At 42.6% G+C, this 20946-nt stretch overlaps 1 long non-coding RNA gene across 1 annotated transcript in view; it reads right to left on the bottom strand.

Moving 5' to 3' along the window:
- Positions 1–7367: 7367 nt before the first annotated feature.
- LOC137637666 (uncharacterized) overlaps positions 7368–20946 on the bottom strand; it is a 14608-nt gene continuing 1029 nt past the window's right edge. Inside the window, exons 2-3 of the long non-coding RNA XR_011043746.1 lie at positions 9527–9642; positions 7368–7670 (exon numbers count right to left, since the gene is read on the bottom strand). This is a non-coding gene — a long non-coding RNA (uncharacterized lncRNA). The remainder of the gene's footprint in view (positions 7671–9526; positions 9643–20946) is intronic.

Below are 20946 nucleotides of genomic sequence, written 5' to 3'. Positions count from 1 at the left end.
CTAGGCAAACCATCAAGGCACATTTTCCGACAAATAAACATATAAATGAATCATTACTCTGAGATAGTTCCTTAGTACGTAGTAATTTTGAAAGAAATGGGAAAAAACGAAGAAGTGGCAATCACAGGAAAATCGAACACATACCTATATATACGCCATATCTGGCTAGAAAAAAAGATAGGCATGGGTAGCCAGATCATCTAAAAACACTTTCCAACACTATAAAATTATAAGTTTTGCGACACTACTTGCCAATTCCTTACGGTAACATGACTAAGCAAAAAAATGTGAAACAAATAAAAAGGGGCACTAGCGGAAAAATGGCCATTCTAATATACGGCAATTCAGAAAAAAAAAATTTCAGCCACGTGCTAGGCAAACCATCAAGGCATATTTTCCGACAAATAAACATATAAATGAATCATTACTCTGTGATAGTTCCTTAGTACGTAGTAATTTTGAAAGAAATGGTTAAAAACGAAAAAATGGCAATCACAGGAAAATCGAACACATACTTATATATACGCCATATCTGGCTAAAAAAAAATAGGCATGGGTAGCCAGATCATCTAGAAACACTTTCCAACACTATAAAAATATAAGTTTTGCGACACTACTTGCCAATTCCTTACGGTAACATGACTAAGCAAAAAAATGCAAAACAAATAAAAAGTGGCACTCGCGGAAAAATGCCCAACATTCTAATATACGGCATCTCAGATAAAAAAAAAAAAAGACATGCACGTGTTAGCCCAACCATCAAGGCACACTTTCTAACACAAACATGAAAAAAAAAAATGAATAATATACGGCAATTCCTTACTACGTAAAAATTTTTACAAATATTGAAAAAAAACAGAAATTGGCAACCGCAGTTAAATACCCAATATACCAATAACTACGTCGTATATGACAAAAACAAAGTCACGCATGGGTAGCCAGATCATCTAGACACACTTTCCAACACTAAACAAGCAAAAGTTTTACGACACTATTTGGCAATATCTTACGGAAAAATGACTTGGCAAAAAAATTAAAAAAAATGAAAAAGGGGCACTCGCGGTAAAATGGTCCTCGTGGTGATGAACGACTTTTTAACTAAAAAAAAAAATCATGCACATGGTAGCCAAACAATCCACCAAGACTTTCAACAACTGATAACCTATACAAGTTGCACCATTCTACGACAATTTCATAATACGTAATAACTTTGATAATTATGCAAATTACCTTAGAAGGGTAAACTTGGTCGCGCTCAACCACGACGCGTCTCAGAAATCGGGGAAGGAGTACAGCTACAGCAATGCACATCTGGACACTACTAGAGCGTGTAGGGAAGACACCTCCTGCAGGTCGATCACCCACAAATTCAGTCACGGGGGTGAGTCACGTGAGAAAAACCTCTTTTTTTTTTTTTGACGCTCGGGGTCGCGTACGACCCATCGTACCTATCCAGGGTAACGTATCTACGTTTTCAAAGAAAGAAAACGGGTACTGTCCGGATAAAAAAAGAAAGCTGAATCTTTTCATTCGGTGCGTCGTATTAGATGATGGGTGATTTAACTAAAAGCCATTCATTGTCGACTCGTGGGTAATTTTGTATATTATTCCATGGTGTGATTTCGCACAAGAAATATATGATTTCCTATGGCAAATAACGTGATTTAACCGATTTTGATGATCATTTCAATCGCAAACAAACAGATCAACCAATTCGGTTAGTTATAAGTTGACGAATTGGTTGATGTTATTACGGATGAAATGAGAAAACCAGTTAAATCACGCTATCTACTATAAGAAATCATATATTTCCTGTGCGAAATCACACAATGAAATACAATACAAATGAACCATATAAATATTAACACTGCTGACATATATAGTGAGTGAAAATATATAAACAACAGATGTAGGGGACAATAACATTAGCAACGTTGCCAATGATTGAGAAAACTACCAACGATGACGAATGGTACACAGTGTTACCAACGGCACGATGTCATTACTAGAGGTAGAAATAATAAATGTTTCCATTCGTAAACTAAATAATTATTCCATATAACTATTACACAATAAATAAAGAGTACCAAAAGGCCACAGAACCTAACAAACCCACCTAACCTTGCCTAGAAGTACCCCGGTCACAAAACACACATAATAAGAATGGGGGAATGACTTACCTTGATACACAGTACTACCAACGATGACGAATGGTACACAGAACTACCAACGACACGATGGCATTACTAGTGGTAGAACTGCTAAATATTTCCTCAGCTATATTAAATAATTTCTCCATATAACTGTTACGAAATATATAAAAAGTACAGAAAGGCCACAGAACCTAACAAACCCACCTAACCTTGCCTAGAAGTACCCCGGTCACAAAACACGAATAATGACTATTGAGGAATGACTTACTTTTATGAAGAAAACGACGAAACTTGCTGGACACGGAAGGAAGAGACTGACAGATTAACTTCTATGACTGGGATGAGGATGGATGGGGGTCATCGGGGTCTTGTGGGTAGGGGGGGTCGATTGTCTGTTGTTGTAAAGGAGGGTAGAGGCGACTGGCAGTAATGAAAAAGTGGTGGAGTAACGAATGTTGAGGATAGTAGTGGGTGAAAAAGAACCTGGAAAAATATTGCTTGAAATATTCAGTCCTGATTCCAGGTCTCTGAACCCACTCCTTCACTTCTCTCCAGAGACGTTCTATATTTTGAGTATGGATGGTTGGGTCTAGGGGGTCAACGAAATGCTCCGAATGATTAATCGACTTATGAACGTAACCAATTTCCGATAGAGAGTTGTATGCAGCCCACTTATCACTGATAATAATACTACCACGTTTAATATACTTCTGGATGAGGGGAATTAGAGTAGCAGCATCTCGTTTAGTAGAAAGGGGGGGAACTAAAGGAATAATGAAAAATTTCTTGGACACACATTCAATACCCCCAAAGACCCATATCGCACTTAACGGTTTACCACGGTTGTATTTAGCCTTACCAAAATGAGTTTCGTCTATTTCAACAGTAACTCCATCACCACCAATCGCCTCTTGATTATCGAAGAAGTATTCGGTAACCTCCGAACAGAAACTTCTCCAATCCACACTAGTCTTTGAAGATATGTCGATACCATCCATGAGGGTCTCATGGTCCGAATGTTTATGCAAAAAGTGGTTGGCACATAATATTATCTTCCATGGGGGTAGCCGACTTTGGTCCAAAAAAGTACCTATATAGGCCGTAACGGTATACCCACAACGACGTTTCTTCTTAGTTTTACGGATGGTGGTTTCAGTAGAGCAATAAAACCTGTGAATGTCTGCCCTATAAGATAAAAGCGAACGACACTTGGGGCAGTTTAAACGTTGAGGAATAATGCTGTGAGATTTAAGAAAATGCTCAACATTACCTGAAGTATCAAAAAAATCACCATTGAATTGAGCCACTGCTTTTAGATACGGAATCCTGCAACCGGTACAAGTTTCTATAATATGCTCCATCTCAAAATACGAAACTAAAAACCGCACTTGTAACGAAGAACGACTAACCAGGTCAAAGGTTACAACGGGAAAGGCATTGGAACAATGGGTATGAAAAGAGCGGTTAAAGCGATAAAGGAAGGGGGAGGGGGTAGGGAGATATCTGAATAGGCCTAGAGTGGTGATTGGTTAAGGGAAAAACAACGAACAAAAGCGGGAAAACATGAATGAACTAAATACGGAAACTAGACCAAAGAAAAGTTTTATAAGACACAGAGGAGAGAAAAGGAACTAACCAACAAAAATAAATAAAAACAATATAGGAAGATAAAATGGAATGAACGGTAAATAATAGCGAATGGGAATATAAAATGAGGAGATCATACCGAGAATTAACTGGATAAAAAAACTAGAACAGGGTAAGTATTTATGTGCAACCGGGAGGAGGTAAAGAAATAACCAAACAACTAAACCCCATATAGAAAAGAAAACTGGAATGAATGATAAATAATATGGAATGGGAATATAAAATGAGAAAAAAACACGATAATAAAAAGAGTAATAGGGGAGAGGAAACTCCTGCGAAGGGGGGTGATATATGCGCAAGACGGAAACTCGTGCTAACGAACGTACGTACAAATGGGAAAGGAAATAACCAAACAAATAAACCCAATATAAGAAGGGAAAATGGAATGTATGATAAATAACAGTGAATGCGAATATACAATGAGAAAATAATACGGTAAAAAAAGAGTAATAAGGGAGAGAAACTCCTGCGCAGGGGGGTTATATATGCGCAGGACGGAAGATGGGGCGAACGAACGAACGAACAAATGGGTGTTAATGTTAGCATGAAATGCTAACATTTGATCTACATCAGGTATGGAATGCTAACATTTAATCTACATCTGGTGTTGGCAGCACTGGTTACTGTATTACCACAAGAAATAACCTTTGAAGAAAAGAACTGGTTTACGGTTATATATCTGTTCCCCAGTATGTTTTCCCCACCCAAAACCCCGGGTTCCCAAAGGGGGTCCCCCATTATCGGCGGATATAGTTATATATATATTTCTGTAACTATTCATTTGCGACGGGAACGAGTGTTATTTTCGAAGGGAGCGTAATTTTTCCTATAAGAAAAAGTAGTTGGAATACTAGGATACATTGCCATGTAATAAACTACAATGAAACCGACTCTCGTGAACTTGATGACATTAAGTTTTCTTTGAATCTAGGGTGTTTCAAGCTTCAGAAAATGATGTTTCATGATTTTGATATTTGTTATTGACTTCAAAGTTTTTGTGTTCAATTATATAACTAAACTGATTACGTTTAAACCTGTTCATAGTTGGCATTCAATCTTCTACATTAAAAGTTTTTAAGGAATTTCTAAGTTTTCCTTCAGCCACATTGTGTTAGTTTGAAGGTTAAAGTATGTATTTAGGTACTCTTTCACGCCAAAAAATTATATTCAATAGCTTTAAGATTGAATAAGAGGCTTTTGAGGAATATTAACTAATATAAATAACAATGCCATTCATTATCATGACTTAATACAGGAAAAAAATCTATTAGACAACTGAATTAATAAGTGGACTTTAATCCAAAATGAAATACCCAGATACAGTTCGGCCATCTTGACTTGGTACTTTATATTCAATATAAACACTGGTACTGCTGCTCTCATACTCCAGTAGGGGGATGAAAGAACTCTATATGTGGGGGTTCAATAACATTCCAAACGAACAAGTGGCTGGTTAGGAGAAAAGGACTATTTCATGAGCCTTTAGGCCCATTTTTCGCTGGGAATAAGGCATTTACTGTTACTTAAGAGAACACAGGCCTAGAATTGAATTTAAGAGAACACAGGCTTAGAATCTAAGAGAACACAGGACTAGAATCTAAAATAACACAGGCCTAGAATTTAAGAGAACACAGGCCTAGAATCAAATTTAAGAGAATACAGGCTTGAAATCTAAGAGAACACAGGACTAGAATCTAAGAGAACACAGCCCTAGAATATAAGAGAACACAGGCCTAGAATCAAAGAACATAAGCCAATGATCTAATCTAAGAGAACACAGGCCTACAATCTAATTTAAGACAACAATGGCCTAGAATCTAATTTAAGAGAACACAGGCCTAGAATAAAACTTAAAGAGAACACAGGCCTAGAATAAAACTTAAAGAGAACACAGGCCTGGAATATAATTTAGGAGAACACAGTCCCGGAATCTATTCTAAAAGAACACAGGCCTAAAGTCTAAGAGAACACAGGCCTAGAATCAAATTTAAGAAAACACAGGGTTAAAATCTAATTTTAAGAGAACACAGGCCTGAAATCAAAATAAGAGAACACAGGCCTAGAATCAAATTCAAGAGAACACAGGCTTAGAATCAAATTTAAGAGAACACAGGCTTAGAATCAAACTTAAGAGAACACAGGCTTAGAATCAAATTTAAGAGAATACAGGCTTAGAATCTAATTTCAAGAGAACACAGGCCTAGAATCTAATCTCAGAGAACACGGGCCTAAAATCTAATCTCAGAGAACACAGGCCTAGGATGTAAGAGAACACAGGCCTAGAATATAATCTATGAGAGAACAGACCTAGATTTTAAGAGAACACAGGGCTAGAATCTTGGAGAGAACAAATCTAGAATCTAAGAAAACTCAGTGCTAGAAACTAAGAGAACATATGGCTAGAATCTAAAGCGAGAAAACACAGACCTAAAGTACTCTAAGTGGAGGCCTAGAATATACGAGAATACTGGCATATATTCTAATAGAACACAGGCTTACACTAAGAGAACACAGACCTAGATTGACGTTGTACAAAATAAAATTTAGACGACAGTTACGAAAGACAGATGAAAAGGTCTTCATAAAGTTGAAATAATTATTTGTAGGTTATATTCACATACGATTAATGTAATTTGATATACAGATTGTGGAATGAATTTGAATTAATTCTAAAAAGATGATTAATATTAATTTCCCTTCAGTCACATTTAGATGACTTGTTTGTAGTACTTTACAATAATTCGAAAAATGATACGATCTAGAAAATGTCTAGAGATTTAGAAGAAATTGACATTTGATTTAGCAACTAGTTAAGGAAAACTTAAAACTCGAGCAGTAAATTTCTTAGGATGAAGTCCTTCCTCATTTCCATTTGACTTTAATTTGTTTCTAAATGTTCAATCTCCTCATTTTTAAAAAACATCTACAATAATACATCATATAAAGTCATTCCATTTAATATTACCTATAATAATTCCGGCTAATTATTCTAACAGGTAATATGAATCCATTATCAATACGTATATTTGCTATGCAACAACTAGTTCTTGGACAACTGAAAAAATCATAATTATTAGGAAATTGCAATCAGAATTTCAGGGCAAATAAACTCATCAATGTTGATGTAGACAATTTTTAAGATAAATTCTAAGGTTGAGAATCTATAAAACTATCACAAAGGCTTCAAAATTCAAAGATGCATGATATCAAAACTTACAAAAACATAGCCTCTTATGTACTGACATTTCCAGTTTCAGAGGGAAAATCATTACTGCTTCAACTCGATCTAGATAATAGCCCCAATAACTAAATAAAGACACTGATAAACTTGGACTAATCTGGTATGATTGTTGTTGCAAAAGTTTATATAATTTATTGTTATTCTAACCTTTATTTCCTCTTTAGTTAGTGATTGCTATTGAATCTATGGGATTTAAGAAAAGTGAACCTCGTAACAGTGATTATTATTGAACCCATGGTATATAAATGGAATGACTATTGTAACGCATTTAGTGATTGCTATTGGACTTAAGGAATAAATAAACTGAGTGACCATCGTAACAAAATCTGGTCGATTGATCATTTAAAAATATTTATAGCTCTGAGATGATATTTTCATAAGGGTCTTTTAATACTCCATAAAAATTTGTTGATAGGTTAGCCACTTCAGTGACACTATTAGTCCTCCCTTGGAAATCAGAAAATGATATAATTCGTCGATTATTTTGCCTTCCTCTGAGAATTTCTGGAATTTTTTTTCTGTAGTAAATTCGGGATTGATAGCTGCTGGTCTTCATCATAAGTGCAAACTCGTAGTGTGATTTTGTGTGTTTTGCAGGAGGCTATCAATGATTTCCCTTTCTGATGATTCTAGTCCGAAAAAAATCAGTAAAAGATGTTAATTGTACATATATGTAAGGAGTATAAAAACACCTTACTGTCCACTTTAAAATCATGACTATTTTTAGTAAAATGTTCTGCATGTTAAACTATAAATATAAAATATTCTAATTTATTGAATACAGAAGTGGGAATCAGTACTGGCTAGACATGCCCGTGCCATTTATAATAGATATTACAACCGAAAGAATATCTTGTTAGGGTGGAAAAGTATTGCGTCATAAATCCTAAAAAGGACATACTTCACTTTAATAATCTAATGATTCGCCTCTGGAAATCCGCTGACTAACAGGAGCCCCCAAAATGCTCATAATTACTCCCTGTAATTTTCTTCGAAATTATAAATCCTATTTCCTAGATGAAACATTCTACCTTACACCACAGTGGATACCTAGTCAAAACACACAGATCAATAAAATATTTATATAAAAAAAAAAAATATGGATGAATTGAGCAAAAACAGGATTTACCAACACGCTAATTTTCAGGTGTAGAATATTGCTTAGTATACAAGAGTGGTGCTGTGGAAATGAATAATTAATGGGGGGGTTTTCACCCTTGAAAAAAGCACCTGGTAGTCATAAATTTATCAAGTTAATGTATCACTTTTGTAACTGAGATGACTGGTTAAATTTCCATCATATGATGTGTGGATCCTCCATAACCTAACTCCAGCTATCCTATAATGATTTATACGAGTGGATCTTTTTATTTGGTAAACCTTCAATTATATGGATTGACCAATTCTACTTATCTTGCCTTGGTCTATGGAACATTCTTTCTTTCTCTCTCTCTCTCTCTCTCTCCCCCCCCCCCCCCTCTCTCTCTCTCTCTCTCTCTCTCTCTCTCTCTCTCCTCTCTCTCTCTCTCTCTCTCTCTCTCTCTCTCTCTCTCTCTCTCAATTAGTTAATTGACGAGATTATTTAACGTTTCGGTTTTTGGTTTACGGGGTATACTTTATTGACGGACTAACCTACCCAACACTATTAAACTAGCAACCTGGTTTTACAGAAGATATGTCTTTAATATTACTAACAAAATGCTTTTTGCTAATGTTTAATACTAACAAAACAACAATGTTTATTTGCTAATGCTCAACCAATGTTACCTAAAATAAATAAAAAAATACCCTATCCAACTTCATCCTTTACTGATCTAATCCAGCCTTTATCAACCATTGGTTTCCTGGAGAGAGAGAGAGAGAGAGAGAGAGAGAGAGAGAGAGAGAGAGAGAGAGAGAGAGAGAGAGAGAGAGAGAGAGAGAGAGAGCGTACGTGTGTACAACCCAATGGGTGAAGTCAAAAGTGGCTTCTGTGTGTTGGCTAGTAATTAAGGACACCTCTTTCTGATATTCAACATTCGAGTTCCAAGCCAAGCGGAAATCATAATCCTATTAAAAGACGAAGATTTGAATTTGTTTATGAACAAAAATTGGAAATCCAACACAATACTAATCTATTGGCAATCAAATCCCATCTTAAATCATTAATAATCTAATACTACTTTAGTCTTGTAATAAGAGCATTAGTATCTTGTAACTCCCTTCAATTGGCAAAATCTAGAATTAGTCAACCTATCAATTGTTAATGCAGTACAGATACAAGACAATTCTAGTGTAATAATCTTACAAGTAAAATCTACCTCGAATAGCTAAGAATAGAATTATTTTAATTAAATCTTGCTCAATCCACCAACTTTGACAGTCTCTTATCATCATAATACACAAAAATGTTAAATCCAATATCAATTTGACCTCAATCTACGAATAAGTCAACAGTTTTTAATACTATTCAAATCTAACAAACCATGCTCTTTATTAACCTTACCTTTAGAATTCCAGTTACTACAGCTAGCTGGTTTTCATATAATATGCTTTCATTGAAGGGCAGCAAAATTATAAGCCTTCAACTTTGTCTCCCATAGCTCATTGCTCCAGGTACACCTGATATATATAAATAAAAAGTGTAAATATTTCAAAGAGTATTCCAACATTTTGTATAGTTATATTGCGGAATTGAACATGGATTTCTTGTTTTTACAATTATCTAGAAGGACCTTTCAAAAATCTATTGATTGGTATTAATGAGTAGACGATCACGAGTTTAGTTTTAAGAAAATATGCATACCTATTGCCAGATATTTTTCAATGAATAATACTCATCACCTACTTTCTATAATTAGTAAATTATTATTGGCTCAAACTATTAATTGCTACGTTACTCATCCCCTTGAATGGTGCAATTATCGTGAATTCACAGGGGAAGCAGTATTTTACTGGAGGGGATATCATAAAACAAAATCTAATGTATTGCCTTTGTACGATTAACATATGGGAAGTATAAATCACACTAAAACCAGGTGTAAAAACACACAGCACAATTGTATCTTAGGAAACATGACAAATTCGGAGATAATTTGTATTTTTCCTAACTATTCAAACCTTAGCTATTCAATATGGGTTATTACTTTCGTGTAGCTGAAATGACGAGCCATTGGAATTTTGACGAGGGTTTACTAACCCCATCGCTATTTAGCGGGGGGGGGGGGGATGTTAAGCTTGCTACCCCCCACCCCCCTCACACACCTGTGTGAGGAGCTCACTTTGCTTAGAGGTAGGACTTCACGGGGTACAGGGCTGGCGGGCAAGTTTGATTAAATAGCTAAGGTTTGTATAGTTAGGAAAAATACAAAATATCTTCGAATTTGTCATTTGTTCCGTAACTGAAATACAAAACACGCTATTTAATATAGGTGACTCAACCCTTAGGAAGGGTGGAAAAATCCCATCCATACTGGCTTTTGGCTTTGCCCGGGGACTTGTTATCTGAGTGTGTCAGTACTCAACAATAATGAGTCCCTGCACCTCGCTCGCACCTTGCTACGCAAGGGCTGCGGCCTACATAAGCTGTGTGTGAAGGGTTGTGTGTGACTCGTCCTAGGAAGTTGACCTGAAGCTCTTTAGATGGAAAACTTTAGGCTAGGACTTACCCAATACCACCTCGTCAGGGTATGGGGACGTGACAGTATTAACATAATACTAGAAACACGAGGAAGCATGGCTTACCTGCAGTGGTTTGAGGTCAGCATGTAGAGAACCCAGGTTGCTGCTTTCTCCAAGGAAGGAGAGGATGAAGAAAAGAATAAGGGCCAGACAATTCTTTTCATTCATGCAGACTAAGACCGGGTAACAATGGCCTCACCCCTCTGCTACCTGTCCTTTAAGGAGCCTGAGGTTAGACCAGCTGTTGTACAGCCAACACAGGGCCGATAGAGAACGTATCGAGCCTCCTGTGTGTTACGTCTTGCAGGTAGTGGGCTGTGAAGGTCGTCTGACGCTTCCACACCCCTGCTTGTAGAACCTGCGTCACTGATTAGTTCTTCTTAAAGGTCAGGAATGTAGCTACAACCCTGACATCATGCGCTCTAAGGCGACATGAGGGAGGAGGGTCAGGATTCAGGGACAGATGGATCACCCTATGAATCCATGCGGAGATGGTATTCTAGGTGACCCTCCTCTTGCACTTGGGGACAAATGCAGCCGTTCTTTGAGATAAAACCTCAAGACTCCTTACTGGACACAGTAGGAGATGGTCTGGGTCATCTGTTACAGAACGAAGACTCGAAATCCAGAAAGAGTCGAATCGAGGATCCGGCACTCCCGGATTCTGTGTCTTAGCCACAAACTCAGAGGTGAATCTGAACGTTACCTCCCCTCATCCCCTTGCATGGGCGATGTCATACGAGAGACCATGAAGTTCACTGAATCGCTTGGCCTAGGCCAAAGCTAGTAGGAACACCCCATTCCAAGTTAGGGAGTGATTTGAAGCCTGGCGAAATGGATTGTAGGGAGGCCTCCTAAGAGGCCTGAGAATTCGAACCATCTTCCCTGGAGGAGGTCTCACTTCCGACTGAGGGCAGGTAAGATCGTATCTTCATATGAGTAGGGAAAGTACCAGCGAGGAAGAAAAGTATGCTCTTTTGGGCCTGAAGGCTAGACTTGAGGCTGAGCAATAGCCTTTCATTGCAGAGACTGAAAGGCGCATTCTTCCTGCAAATAAACGAAGAACTCCGCTCTTGCTGGAATAGTGGTATCGAGTGGAGAGATACCCCTTCACGATTCCAATCACATTAAACTCGCCACTTTGCCTGGTAGGCCCCTGCGGATGACCTGCGCAGGTGTCCAGACATCCCGTTCGCAACTTGTTGCGACAATCCTCTCTTAGTGAAGAGATGCTGGATAGTCTCCAGGCGTGAAGTCGAAGCGAAGCTACGGCATTGTGAAAGATGTTGGTATGTGGTTGTTTGAGTAGCTTGTGCCACAGAGGGAGTTCTCCCGGAAGTTCCGTTAGGAGTTGCGGAAGGTCCGGAAACCATTCCGTGTGATACCATAGCATAGCTATAAAGGGTTATCGAGCGATTGGCCGATATTCTAGTCTTGTTGAGCACGCTCCTCATCAGACAGAACGGGGGAAAAGCGCACACGTAGGTGCTGTCACACCTTTTTTGGAAGGCATCTTGCCAGAGTGCTTTGGGATCTGGGACTGGGGGTGATACAGCGGGAGCCTAAAAGTTCAGCGCTGTAGCGAACCGATCCACAGTCGGGTAACCCCACAAAGTCAGGACTTTGTTGGCCACTAGATGATCCAAGGACCACTCGGTACTCATTATCTGGGATGCTCTGCTCCGACAGTTGGCGAGCACATTCCCTTTGTCTGGAATGAAGCGAGCCAATAGAGGCATCGAGTGGACTTCGGTCTATCTCAGTATCTCTACTGAGAGATGGGATAGCTGCTATGAAAAGGTACCTCCTTGCTTGTTGATGTAAGCCACTACTGTGGTGTTGTTGCTCATCACACCACAGAGTGATCCGCTAGGTCTTTGTTGGCACTGTTGAAGGGCCATGAAGAACAGCCTTCATATCTAGCAGATTTATATGGAGGCCCATTTCTGATTCTGACCACAGGACAGAGGTTCTGTGGTACAGAACGTGGTCCCCCCCTTCCTTTGAGGTGTCCGAAAACAGTCTCCAAACCGGGGGAAGGAATGAGAAGATATATTCTTTCCCATAGGTTCTCGCCTGTCGCCCACCACTGGGGGTTCTTCCGTTCCGAAGGATCCATAGGGATCATGATGTCCAGGGAATCGCAGCCTTGATTCCACTCAGACCTGAGTCGCCCCTGGAGAGACCTCATCCTGAGGCGACTGTTGAAGACTAGACGAGCCAAGGGTGAAAGGTGACTGTGGAGATGTAACCAAGATTGGGTTGGAAGCTCTTCTCGTCTGAGGAAAGGGGTTGCGACTCTTCTCAGCTTTGCTATCCTGTCGTCTGATGGAAAGGCTTTATGGAAACTGGTTTCTATAATCGTGCCTAGGTGAACCAGTCATTGATTGGGCAGCAGAGCGGACCTCTCGAGACTTACCATGATCCTTAGATCCAGGCAAAGTCATAGAAGTTTGTCTCGGAGTCAGAGGGAATGACTCCGCGTCTGCTAGGATCAGGCAGTCATCCAGATAACGGAGGAGACGGAAGCCGATCCTAGTGCCCATGATGAAATTAGGGTTAACAGTCTGGTGAAACCCTGTGGTGTTGTGTAGAGACCGAAACACGGCACCTTGAACTGGTACTCCTTGTTGTCTATGCTGAATCCTAAGTACTTCCTTGAAGACGGATGGACTGGGATCTGGAAGTACACGGCCTTCAGGTCCAGTAAATACAAGTAGTCTTGCGATTTACTGCCAGACTGACTGTCTGCGGTCTCCATGCTGACCGAAGAATTCTTTAATCTGGACCTCTGCGAACAGAGTTTGCCCCCTTACTGATCCTAAGGCAAGGGTGCTAAATGACACCGGATTCGTCCTCAGGGGAGGTAGAGATGTTGTGAACAGGACGCGATATCCCTGACTGCTTACAAAAATTGTCCAGGAAACGGCCCTGAGTTGCTGCAACCTGTCTGCGCAGCCTTGTAGGTATCCTACCGCTGGCGGACATGCAGGGGAACTGCCAATCCTAGGGTTTGCGGCCTCGGTTGCCCCCTCTAGGATTCTTCCCTCCCTTGGGGAACTTTTTGCCTTTTTTGTCCTTGACCAGAAAGGGCTTAGATCCCACTGTCTTAGCTGCCGTTGATTTGGTAGGACGTGGCTGCTGAGGTGCTGGTTTATAGGGCTTGAATGTCAAAGCCCCATATAGGAGGGAGTCTCTGTGACTTCCTACGCCTCTCAGCCGCCTGCTTCACGTCCTTAGGCTCAAACAGGTTCGTTCTCATAACGAAGAATGTCTGAGCCTGAATATTTGGTGCTAGAGGACTCCCGGTATTTCTTTGGAGTCCTTGACTCTCTCCCGGGAGGAATGCAGGACTCCAAAAACAACGGAGGCTGGCTCTTCTCTATCTTTATTCGAGAAAAATATAGCGCGAGGTGGGGTTTCCCTCAATGGTGTGATTGGGGAACGTCTCACATCCCGTGACCCTCCTGAGGGCGGGAAAACTTTGTCCGAAGGTGAAAGAGAAAAGTCTGAGGAGGGAGAGTACCTGCCTCGAGGACTTACGAGGGGACAGCTACATCCTCGGAGAAGTTACCTCGTCCGAACTCCTCTTTTCCTCCTCAGGGGAGTGGTTGCAGACAAGTATTTGTGGCTCCATTCAGAGAGAACAGCTTGAAAGGCTGTGCTACCGCTCTGATTAGAGTCCCAAACCAGGCTTCCGGCCGACGATTGTGCTGTCAGACACTCCCTCTGGAGGGGAAGTCGCCTGTAAAAAGATAAGGACGGCATGTCCCTTGACCTTTCTGGAACCTTCCCCCCTCCGGCTAGCACACTGTTCTGTGCTTGTGCGCTAGGTTGAAGGATCAGCTGATAGGATGATCAGGAACTGGGATGTGTCCTTAAAAGGGAGGGCATCCCCTGAAGAAGACCAGGCAGGTCTGCTTCAGAATCAGAGCCGACGATCCACACTGGAAGTACTGCTTGATACTGCGAGGAGTGGTCTCTATAAGAGACCTCTCCCGCGAATGGGAGAGGGGCCCTTCGTAGAAGAGACTTTGAGACACTGCAGGCTGAACCACTGGTGAGCACCTGTGCGCTATCTCAGGAACTCCAACGATGTGTGCCAATGCGCAGGGAACGTTGGCGAGCAGTGCTCGGAACAGGGTGTCTCTGGATAGCAGTCTCAGGAACAGCAGGACCAGTGGGCGAGCGCTTGCGGGCAATTGCGCGCGAGCGCGCAGGAGAACGTTGGTGCGCAGGGAATACCTGGCGCTTGAGGGACTTACTCAAAATGTGAGAAAGCCCCTTTGCCCCGAAGGGATCGGTGTCCATTGGATAACGGTGGGCGTGGGCGACCGCAGCGCGTCAGCAGCCAGGAACGGAGACAGCAGGTCAGCAGGTCTAGGAGAACGAGACCCCGAATGATCAGAGTGACTAAGGGCACGAGAGACCAAAGGCCTAAGGTACCCTGAGTTGTGAGACCCCGAAGGGACAGCACAACCAGAAACCAAAGTTTCCCTATCACTAAACACCGAAGTGTTGGAGTTGTGACGATGCCGAGAGAGGGGTTGTGAACTCAAAGGCTGGATGCAATCAACTGAGTTGTTTATTAAGGAATACTCTCCTTTATATACAAAACCTCAAGGCAACAGGACGTAACATATTCGAGAGACAGACAATATTACAGAGCAAAACCGAAGACATGATCATTCAGGTTTTTTTTAGTGCGAGGGAAGAGCGCAGATACAAGCATAATATATACAAAATAATTATGTACAATTGTGTGACACACGGTTGGTACATGACTCCCCCCCCTAAAAATGACACTGTACATGTTAAATAGGGCGCCCTGATCTAGAGAGGCGAACTGTAGGCGGGTCATCTGGCAGAAGATAAGCAGGTTTTAGACGATCAATGGAGACCCAGTCTTCTTTGCCACGAATGTACAGTAGGAATGCTTTCGGACTGCGTCGGATCACAAGGAAAGGGCCTGTGTAAGGGGGCGTTAGTGGTGGCTTGCTAGTGTCGTTGCGCAGGAAGACATGGGTTGCAGAGTGCAAGTCCGTTGGTATGTGATGCTTCGCTGGGGGCTTGTAAGTCTGGCGGCACAGAGTAAATTTTCCCACGACGTGACGTATGCGGTGGAGATCGTCGGAGGAGGTTGTAGAAGGAAAAAATTCGGCAAGGACGACCAACGGGTCGCCATACACCATTTCAGCTGCCAAGACGTTGAGAGTGTCTTTAGGAGTGGTCCTTAGTCCCAGGAGGACCCAGGGAAGCTGAGTAAACCAGTTGCAATCCTTGCAGCTGAACATCAAAGCTGCTTTGAGGGTGCGATGAAAACGTTCAACCATTCCATTGGCAGCGGGGTTTTAGGCTGTTGTCTGATGTAGGGTGATGCCCAGGAGATTCGCTAATGACATCCACAATTGAGAGGTGAAAGTGGTTCCCCTGTCAGATGTAATATGCTTAGGGATACCAAATCTTGAAATCCATCCAGAGAGTAAGGCAGCTGTACATGAGGCGGACAATGCAGTTTCCATGGGAATGGCTTCAGGCCAACGAGTGGAGCGGTCGATGACGGTAAACAGGTAACGATATCCTTGTGATGTGGGTAGGGGGCCTACAACATCGACGTGAATGTGTGAGAAACGACGCTGAGGTTGAGGAAAGGTGCCCACTCCTGAATCCGTGTGTCGATGTACTTTGGAAGTTTGGCAAGAAGTACAGGCACTGACCCAATCCTTAGCATCCTTAGAAATGCCATGCTAAATGAACTTTGCCTTCAGCAGCTGTGCAGTAGAACGGCACGAGGGATGTGAAAGGCCGTGAATGAAATCAAACACCTGTCGGTGCATGGGAGCAGGAATCCAAGGTCGCGGTCTACCAGTACTAACGTTACAGAGGAGGGTGGTGTTGGAGTCTTCGAGGGGAAAGTCTTCCCAACGGAGGGACGTCCATGATGTCCTACAAGCTTGATACTCTGGATCCTGTCGTTGGGCTTCAGCCAGGGCGTTGTAATCCAATCCCAGTTGAACGGCAGCCAACGTGTTTCTTGACAGGGCATCGGCAACGGGATTCATTTTCCCAGGGATGTATTGGAGGGTGCAATTGTATTCAGCCACGGCGGAGAGATGTCGGCGTTGACGGTGTGACAAGGCGTCAGACTGTCGAGTGAAGGCGTACACCAGAGGCATGTGGTCTGTGCGAATGACGAAGGGCGTACCTTCTAAGAAATGGCAAAAGTGACGGACAGCCAAGTGCACCTCCACCAATTCTCGATCGAAGGTAGAATAACCCGATTCTGCCTTAGACAGTTTTCTGCTGAAGAAGGCCAATGGGCGGGGCGAGCCTTTGACCACCTGCTCGAGTAATGCATCAATAGCGACGTCGCTGGCATCGGTGGAGAGAAGGAGAGGGGCTTGTGGGATAGGAAAAGTGTCGACAAGTACGAGTCTGCGTTGACCAATCGTCGGTGGGTGACATCGACCAGAAGGTGGAAATGAGAGAGGAAATCCGCACCAAGGATTGGCATTGTGACGTCAGCATCGAGAAACTTCCAATTGAATTTACCGTTTCCGAACGATAATGTGAGGTTCTCATAACCGTAGGTGGGTATCGCAGATCCGTTGGCGGCTACCAAGCGGACGTCGGCAGATGTAGACAGACTACGTCGTGCCTTGAAGAGTTTCCTTGGCAAAAGAGAACGACAAGCACCCGTGTCTACCAAAAATCGCATGCCCGTTCCTACATCCTGTAAAAAGAAAAGATTAGGAACTTGGGAGGCCACCGCCACAAGCGATGGCCTACTTACACGTTTTTTGGCCACTGACAATCCTTGGCACATTTCTTCGCGGTTGCCCCGAATCTGAAGTGGTAGTAGCAAAACTGCGGCGGATGGGAGGTAGTAAGTGGCAGTAGAAGTCGTTCGTTGGGGGGCGAGCGATTGGTGGGTGGTGGGCGGCTTTGTCGCCGCTTCAGCACGTCACGGGGTAGGCGTGTATGTCCTACGGCATTCATGTCAGATTCGGTTGACGTTGAATAGGCATCCTCGTCGTCAGGGGTGGAGGCGTTGATGGAGGTCTTGAAGTGGCTGTCCATAAGGCCGTCGGCTTTGGTCAGCAAGTCCTTTATGGGTAAACTATCGACATCGGGTATGGCAGCGCGTACAGGTTCGGGTAAAGGGAGTATCCAAAGGGCACAAAGTAGGTGCGGCAGGTTGAAGGCGAGCGATACTGGTCATTCCCCTGAGGGCAAGCGAAGCCCTTTGGTCCCCCAACGGTTGTTGCGAGAGCTGAAAAAGCTTTGCTATACGGGCGGCTGGCAACGGCGAGTACTGCTGCAGAAGGTATGTTTTGAGGGCGTCATACGCTATTGGGGTGTCTCCTTGTTCACAAAGCCAGTTGGATATTTCTGGGAAGGTGTCCTCGGGCATCGCCGCGAGAACATAATCTGCTTTGGTGGTTGAGCGAGTCACGCCCCTGATACGAAACTGGACTTCTGCGCACTGAAACCAAGCAAAAGCCTCTCTGCTGGCGAATGGTGAAAGTTTCAATGTGGTGGCCGCAGCGCCAACTGCTGTAGTAGAGTCCGTCATAGTACCAACGATGGAGGGGCGAGGGAGGTGGGGGTGGAAGGCAGTGGAGCGAGTCGACTTCCGGGGTCACCAATGTGACTGTGCCGAGTGAGGGTTGTGAACTCAAAGGCAGGATGTAATCAACTGAGTTGTTTATTAAGGAACACTCTCCTTTATATACAAAACCTCAAGGCAACAGGACCTCAAGGCAACAGGACATAACATGTTCGAGAGAGACAATATTACAGAGCAAAACCGGAGACATGATCATTCAGGTTCTTTTTAGTGCGAGGGAAGAGCGCAGATACACACATAATATATACAAAATAATTATGTACAATTGTGTGACTCACGGTTGGTACAAAGTGACTAAAGTTACGAGAGCCCAAGGGTTCTGCGTAACTAATGTTACGAGACCCCGAAGGGTCAGCGTAACGGGAAATCGAAATTTCCTAGTCACTAAACACCGAAGTGTTAGTGACTAAAGTTACGAGAGCCTGAGGGATCAACGTAACTAAAGTTACGAGACCCCGAAGGGTCAGCGTAACGAGAAACCGAAGTTTCCCTGTCACTAAACACCGAAGTGTTAGTGACTGAACAGCAAGCTGGTCTAAACAGGAACAATCCTCCGAAGAGGAGTCTATGAGTGGCCTATCTCGGGAACGAGAGAGGTGAACACTTCGTAGAAGAGACTTGAAGACACTGGTGATGGTACCCCTAAGGGCCGTAGGGTCAGCAAGCTGACCTATAAGGAGCAATCCTCCGAAGAAGAGCCCTTATGAGTGGCCTCCCTCGCGAACGAGAGGGGTCAAGACTGATCCTGCAGCTGCTCAGCCCCTTGAGCATAGCTACAGAAGAGACCGCTCAGCCCCAAGAGCATAGTCACAGGAAGTTCCATGGACTGGCCTTGCAGCCGCTCAGCCCCTTGAGCATGGTTACAAGAGCAGTAGCTCAGCACCAAGAGCAACTTCCTAAGGATCAGGAAAATTAAGGTATGAGAAGTTCCCCCTCTGCAGGGGGGAGATCTCACACCTGGGAAGGGAACCTCCTTCGAAAGGGAAGTTACCTACCCCTGGAGGTGAACCTCCTTATTGTTCCAAGATGAGCTGAAGAGCTGACAGTTGTCACGGGAGAACTTCTAAGAGAAGGGATAACGCCCATGACGATGCCCTAGAGAGACGGCAGCGACAGCAGACTCCCCAGGCATAAACAGGACAGCTCTGCTTCGTTGGCACACTTCAGTCAAACGAAGAAAAACTGCTTAGTCAACTGGGGAAATAAAGTTAAATAATTATATAACAAACTCCAAAGAGTAACCATGAGGGAATAGCAAAACATAAGAATTAAAAATTAAGTATGCGCCCTCCTCCTCCACTGACATTCACGGAAGAAGGGGGAGGGCGGAGAACTTTAACAAAAAACAGAATCATAACAATTATAATCATGTAACTGATTTTTGAATGTTCACAAATACTAAGAACCACTGACCCCCGAAGGGAATTGTTCCCCAGAAGCTGGAAAGTTAAAAATACAACTAGATTTCATTTAAGATAATTGAGGCAAATAAAACGGAAAGCAACTCAGCCCGCAACGGGAAAGAAGTTTCCTTAATAGTACGTAGTAGTAGTAAAAGGGTGAATGACCTCGAGTAGAGAGAGAGAACGTAGTCAAACTAAACTCCCACAATCCCTTCGCTGAGAATCCAAGTTCCCCGTAGGAAAGGAGGAACAGCGAAGATAAAAGATGAATGAAGAAAGTCCAGCAAAGACGATTCCCCACGGCGGACGAATTAACGGAAAGCCGAAGGAAACGACCGAAGGACCAAGAGAGGCCGCGCCCCAAGACGAGAAACCATGGTGCCCTAGCACTACTGGTGTCGTTGTTGTACACTACCACACAACACAAACACTGGAAAGAAAACTGACTACATTTCTATACACCAAAATATATACAAAAACAAAGAATGTTTATATACATATATTACAAGTATAAGAAAAAATGAGTAAAAAGACAAAAAGAATTAATGGCTATCAAGAAGCGAGGGTGAAAGAGGACACGTCCGCTCACCACCCGAGCCAAAAGTAAAGTGAGCTCATCACACAGGTGTGTGAGGAGGGGGGGGGGGGCGGGAGGCGGGGTAGCAAGCTACCCCTCCTTACCTCCCGCTAACTAGCGATGGGGGTAGTAAACCCTCGTTAGAATTCTAATGGCTCGTCATTTCAGTTACGCGAAAGTAATAACCCATATTAGATAGTGTGGTTTGTATTTCAGTTAAGGAACAACTAGGTTTTGGGTGGGGAAAACAGAGTGAAAGATTAGGATGCATCATGTCTTAACCACACCCACCTAACCTAGCCTAGGGTTCTTGGTGATTGTCTTCATTGATTGGAGTCTTCAACCCTTGTAACTTTCCCTTTTCTTAATGATTCTGTCACCTCGTAAACATTATATAGATCTTGATTACACCACACTTGCTTTAATTGAATGCCATTATAAGTAGATTGTATTCTCCTAAAGAACTTGTTACATACATGGTAGCTAGTGAGTAAATGAAGAGAACCTTATAATCATATACTTTTTCCCCACAAGCCCTCTCTACTAGTACATCAGGCATTAACTCCATACACTTTAAGAAATGGCTGTTACATAAACATTTCTGAGACCTGTAACATAAAACTTTTGGAAGCTTA

The sequence above is a fragment of the Palaemon carinicauda genome, chromosome 3, assembly GCF_036898095.1.
Source record: "Palaemon carinicauda isolate YSFRI2023 chromosome 3, ASM3689809v2, whole genome shotgun sequence".
Taxonomy (NCBI): domain Eukaryota; kingdom Metazoa; phylum Arthropoda; class Malacostraca; order Decapoda; family Palaemonidae; genus Palaemon; species Palaemon carinicauda.
The sequence above is the reverse complement of the archived record's forward strand: the minus strand, read 5'-3'. Positions and strand labels throughout refer to the sequence as shown.